Genomic DNA, 6,421 nt, shown 5'->3' on the forward strand with positions numbered 1-6,421 from the left:
CATGACAGACCAGTTGCAATATCCCCTAAGATGCTTTTTGAGCTGTCTTACTTTGATATCTGTTGTATAATGTTTGTATATTCCTGAGCCAGATCCTTTCAAAGATTGCCTTTTTATAAAACTGAAGCTACAGCTTTCAGGCTAAAATTTTAATGTAGATATTTTTATAAAGTAATTTTTCACGATATTTGAATTGCTTTTTATTGTCCATGATAATGAAATGTTATGTTCTATGCATCATTCACTCTCAAACATCGTTCATGCCTGTAGCTATCTTCCCTTTGTTTCTCACCCTCCCCAAACTTCAGTAGCTCCAGGTTGACTTGGAAGCTTCTTTCTTACACCACATTCAAGGGAGATTGCTGAAAAAACACAATCACTGGTGTTTACTGAATTGTTTAGGGACTAACATTAAGCCTGACTCAGCCCTTCCACATCTATGTTGCCGATCTGCTTTTCTTGGAGTCTGTTTTTGGCAGGGTGAGGCAGGGGGGACTCTGGTTGGCCCATCTCCTGGCATCTCTCACGGCCTGGCACGGAGCCTGGCATGCTGTGGCATGGAGAAGCCCAGGGAAAGGCCTGCCCTTCAGCGCATAGTCCCGGGAGTTTTCCTAGATCGAGCTGACTAGTCTTCATTCTTTTCTGTCTCCTTATTCTTCGGAGCTTCAGGCTTAAGGCTTTTGCTGCTGGATGATGTCCCTTCTGGAAGCATCTTGTCGATGAACTTTAAAAGAGGGCTCGTTCCTCATGCTCCCCACTAAGAATGTGATCAGCATGTGCTTTGCAGATGTTCATGCTACACTTACAGCTTACTTGTTTCTTGAGCTGTGTCTACACTTCAGGTTCTGTTTTGTGTATTTATCTGCCAATTAGTCTCATTTTAAAAAATCTTTATTTTTATTATTATTGGGACAGGTGCCATTTGAATTGCCTCCACGCTTGCTCCCCATTTGCACCTTGACAGATCAAATTGGGAAGTTGAGCAAATTCATAATCCAGTTAGCTGGAGGTTCTCTGTTTGCCTGGAGAAGCGAGGAGGTTGGAATGTGTTTTTTTTTTTTTTTAAGTGTTTGCACTATTTAGAGTCCTAAGCCCCTCATATTCAGCTGTGCTGTTTATCTACTGACCAAGCAGGAGAGCCGGCAGCACTTCTGACGTTTGGGAGTGCCTGAGGCCTCTTCTGTAGTGGATAATCACAACCTCAGAGCCCCTGTGCAGCCTCCATCGTGGGGCTCAGTGACTTGTAGCTACAGCATCTGCCAAGGCAGTAATGCATGGGTCAGTGGCATTTGGAGCAACAAAGTGCTCTGGTGCGGTGTTCTTGCCTTTGGTTATGAGATTTCAAATTATTTTCCCCCCTTTTTAGTGGCAATAAGGACCCTTGTTGAATTTCTTGTTTAATTCGTATGTGATGTGTAAAATACTTTCTTTGAAAGAAGATTCAAGACACTGAATTTGTGTGTCTGTGTGGGTGCCATGTCCATGTGGTTGTCCGTAGGCAGGCAGACTTGATCCCTGACACCCTGTACACCACACTGCGTAGGTCGGGTCCTTGATCTGGTGGTCTCTGCTTGGACGGTAGGGAGCACAGAGTTTGTAAAAGAAGACTTGTCACATGCTCCATCAGTTACAGTGCTAGCTGAAGAAACAGTTCCTCACATGTATTCTTTTAACAGGAATTGTGTTCTAGGTTCCCATACTTTATGTTCCTTTAACTTTAATAAAAGCTGAACTGTGAGAACCTTTCTCAGTATTTCATTTCTGTAGTCCAGTCTCTTTACTCGGTCTCAGACATGAAAAGGGCAGACTTAACTCCTGCATGTCTTCAGATTCAAAAGATTTTCTCTTCAGGATCTGCTGGACAGAGTCTGGGTTCCTTTGGTCTCTATTATCTGACACAGTGCCAGACTCACAACGATCTTCAGTGAGGCCCAGAGAGGCCAGTCTCTCCAGTGGGTGTTCGGTTGTGTGGACAACTGCCTGGTGATCACCGTGAGGTGGGTGAGATGGTACCAGCATGGGAGGAGGAGGTAGAGATTTGGCTGTAAATAAACATTGATTTTTAAATGTTTGTTACAATACCTAGAGATTTTTATAGATATGTTGTTATGTTTGAACCATTAAAAATGCAAATATTAATTACATTTATTAAATATATACAACTATTAAATATGCTGACTGCTAAAATATCAACACATATGAAATAATAATAGCTAACATTTATTGAGTGTTTACTATGTGCCAACACTCTTCTAAGTGCTTTACTTATATCAATACATTTAATCCTTATCATGGTCTTCTGAGTTACTATTATTATCTTTGTTTTACAGATGAAGATACGAGATGCACAGGGGTTAAGCAACTTGCCTATGGTAGCAGTGCTGCAGGATATTGGTTGCACTCCAGAGTCTGTGTCCTTAGCCTCCTCACTCCAGCAGTGAGGCGGTGATGACGGGAGCAGGGCATGCTGAGAAGCACCAAGGAGAGGGAGGCCCTAAGGGTTGCTGGGAAGTGCAAACTTGGCTCAAGAAGAATACTGAAGCCCAAGTTTTCAGGCCAGTTGGACCAACGATGTCCCAATCTTACACTATTGGCAAATAATCACATTTGTTACCGTGGTGATAGTAGCAGTAACCACTATTCATTGCATCCGTACTGGGACAGAGGAGGCCTAGAGAGGTGAATCCGTTTGTCTGAGGGTGTGTTATAAGTGAGCAGCGGAGCAGACCCAGATGGAAACTCCTAGCTCTTTTGGCTCACGACTGAGTTTGAGAATCAGCCTGAGAAGAGGGCTTAGGACGCGCTTGTTTCCATCATCACACTGGCTAGCGTTTATTGTGCATTTACCATGCGCCAGACCCTGTGCTTTAATGCCCACAACACCTCATAGAGGCAGATGGTGCCCAATTCGCAGGATCGCAAGGCCTAATTAACTGGCTCAACGTCATACATAACCTTGAGAAACGATGCAGTCCCCATCCTTCTGCCGAGGCTGATTGTTGAACTGTGGCACGCAGGATCCCAGAGGGGCTGTACCTTGTGGGCACATTCTAGAGTGAGGAGGTTGCCAGTGTCTGGCCCTCCAGGGCAGGCAGTGAGGCAGAGCCCAGCGCCAGGTCGGCGACCTGCTCCGCCGCCACCCTGCCGTGGGCCCACCCACTTGGGCCCTTGTCACCCCCGCTGAGAGGGCCCCGGGGAGGGACAGATGAGCAAAGGAGTGCTTGTCTGAGCACACACACCTTTCCCTCCCCTTGACCCTTTGGCCTGGTTTCTCCTTACCTTAACCAGAAGTTCAGAGTGAAATCATATTTGGTGGTTTTTCTATCAACTTATCCTTCTACAGTTTACAAATAGGGTCTTTCGACCCTACCTAGCTAGTCTATTTTGATATGAAATCTGTTGCTCTGCCTGCCTCGTGAGGTTTTCTATGAGCAGTCTGCGTCCCCCACTGGTCATTCCTTTCTGCCCAGGTGGCTTTCCCTGTAATGCTCTATATCAGGGCCCAGGGGGTGGGGCACCTGGCTGGGACCCTCGACATCGTCCACTCCAGCGCCTGTGTTTGCAGAATTGGGGACTGGGGCTTGGAGCTGCAGACAGGCCAGGGCACCTGCGGCAGAGCCGGGTCCCCCAGGAGGCCAGCGGAGGCTCCAGGGCCCGTGTCTGCCTGCCTGAACCTGAGGTTGTGCTGGGGCTGAGGAAAGGGAGTGACCGCAAGCTTGAGAGCCACCACCCTTTCTGGGGTGGACAGAGGAGAGGTGGTCCTGTTGCGGTGGGCCTGGTCTTTCTGAGACTCCTGTCCTGTGGTCACTCCAGCTTCGAGGGCTGCTCCAAACTCCCAGGTGGATGGAGGGCCCAACTCCTCCTCAGGTGTCTGAGTCCTCCCCCGGCCTCAGGTGGGAGGAGGCCTTGTTCACAGCTGTGTGGCCTGCAGGGAACCCCTCCCCCTTTCTGGAGCTCTGTTCCTCATCTGTAAACAGGGCTCTTGTATCCGTGGGAGCATTTACTCTACTTGCAGGGTCTTGTTCTTGCCCCCACCTGACCGGGGAGGAAATGAGGTTCAGGAGGCCCAGTGACAGTGGGGAGCTAGGTTCCGAACCCACATCTTCCGTGGAAGTAGTTTTGGACGACTATGCCCCACATGTGTTTAAGCTCTTAGGCCACTGGGCCCTGCCAGTAATCACGCATGATCAAGATGGTTTGATGAGTCCTCTAACTGTGAGTTTTGTAAGGACTGGAAAAGTTGGCTTTAGACATCTTTCCTTCCCTTTGTTTTCCTTCCCTTCCTATTCTCAGTTCCCAGCTGCCTCTGAGAGACCCTCCCTCCATCTTTCCAGTGTTGGGAATCTTTTATTCTCCCTTCACAGTATGTTCAACAAACAGTTATTCATTCAACAGAAATACATTCGGCATCTACGCTGCACATTGTGGTGGGTACTTGAAATGCAACTGCCAACGAGGTAGATGGTCCCTGTGGACCTGGAGATTGGAGTTGCATGAGGGACACAGTTGGAAAACAGCAGGCACTGTATGATGTGCTAGTGGGGGGTGGGTGTGGGGAGGATAGAGAAACACACGCACCCAGAGAGAGAGGGACAAGCTCACAGAGACCTGGGGAAAGGGTGTGAGATGCACACAAAGCAAGAGAGACAGAGACCAAGAGAGAGAGACTGAGACACGCAGAGACAGAATCAGAGGGAGACAGAAAGACAATGAGCAAGACACACACACACACACACACACACACACACACACACACACACGCACGCACGCACCCGTAGCAGACAAGGTGCCACTCATATAGAAATACATAGGCAGAGACCTAGAGCAAGCCAGACAGAGCCAGTGTTATTTCTTCAAGTGGCAGGAGACAGGTCAGCCTAGAGCTTCAGATCAGAAGCTTCCGAGTCCGGAGATGCGGGTTCAAATGTAACCTCAGTCAGGCGGTCTTATGGTTTTGAGCCAGTCTCTTTGCCTCTCAGCAACAGTGCCCTCAATTTTGTGAACTTATGCAGAAGACTGCATGAGAAGACCCTAAAACGTAGAAGGCAGCCACTCAAGGCCCCGGGGAGGCTGGACCCAGCAGAACAACCTCTGGAATGAGAACCTAATCTCTGCAGTGACAGCACAGAGAACATCCTGACTGCATGCGGTCACCACAGCAGGCATATGAGCAGAGGGAAGACAGACATGAGAAAGGAGGCAAGCTCTCTGCCCAGGGTCTTGTCTGGGCTGGGGATTCACCCAGGGCTTAATTTCTGAAGGAGGTCACTAAGGGAAGCAATGCACTTGGGGCCTGCTTTCACCCGGCAGCCACGTGGCTTCTTTCTATTTGACACAACTGTGTTTCAATCCCTTTTGTTTTCTCCTTTCCTCTGGGTGGTGATGGGGGCTTGTTTCATGAGTTTACTTCCTGTTCCAGGAGTAGAGCATCTCCCTGGATTTGATCCCATCGACTGCAGAGAATGTGGGATTTAGTAGGCACTTGTATAACTCTTTATTGCTAAGGAATTTCAAACGTGGTCTCATTTGATTCTCAGAAAAGCTCAGTGAGGTAGCCAAGGCAGGTATTATTTTGTGCAGCGTGTCTACCTATTATATACGATGGTCACTTTCTCAATGCAGTGGGTGGGGCATTTGAAACACTACATGGTGCCTGCACATAGTGGGTGGTTTATTAGTGGTAGCAATTATCACTCTCATTGTTCCCTTCATACAGATGGGGAAACTGAGGCTAGAAACAGGTGAAGCAACTCACTCAAATTCCTAGTCAGTAAGAGCTTGGACTTTATCACCAAGATTGTGTTTGGCTCTGTGTGACAGCAAAATGACAATAGTGGCTTTAACCAAAGAGTGGGTTTTTTACCCAGATAACCACAAGTCTACAGGTAGGCATTCCAGAGCTGGCACAGGCAGTTCCATGGTGTCATTGGGATCCTAGGTCCTTCTGTCTTTCTGCTCTTCCATCCTTAGCATGTTGCAAGGTAGAGACTTCACAGCTGTTTTCACATCCGCGAAAGGCATGAAAAAGAAGGGAGGGGGAGGCAGAAGGAGCACTACCTGTAATAGGAGAGTAAAACCTTTCCAGAAACTCCTAACAGAATTCCTTGCGGTGCCACCAGCTGCAAGAGAGTCAGAGGAGGTGAATGCTTTTAACTGAGCACATTGCTGCTCCAAACAAACTCAGAGTTCTGCCTGGGAGAAAGAAGGGGAGAAAGGACATCGGGTGGGCAATTAGCAATGTTGGCCCCAGTCAAGGCTCCTATTAGCCTCCTGACTCCAAGTGCCATGTGGCTCCCTCTCCAGGGGTCAGCCTTCTTGGATCCAAAGTACACGTCATTTTGGTCCATAGTCTAGCATCTGTCCCTGCAGTTAGTTTGGCTGGATACTGACCATATGCAGGGCCCCTTGCAGTGAGGGATAA

Source organism: Delphinus delphis, chromosome 3, assembly GCF_949987515.2.
Source record: "Delphinus delphis chromosome 3, mDelDel1.2, whole genome shotgun sequence".
Classification (NCBI taxonomy): Eukaryota; Metazoa; Chordata; class Mammalia; order Artiodactyla; family Delphinidae; genus Delphinus; species Delphinus delphis.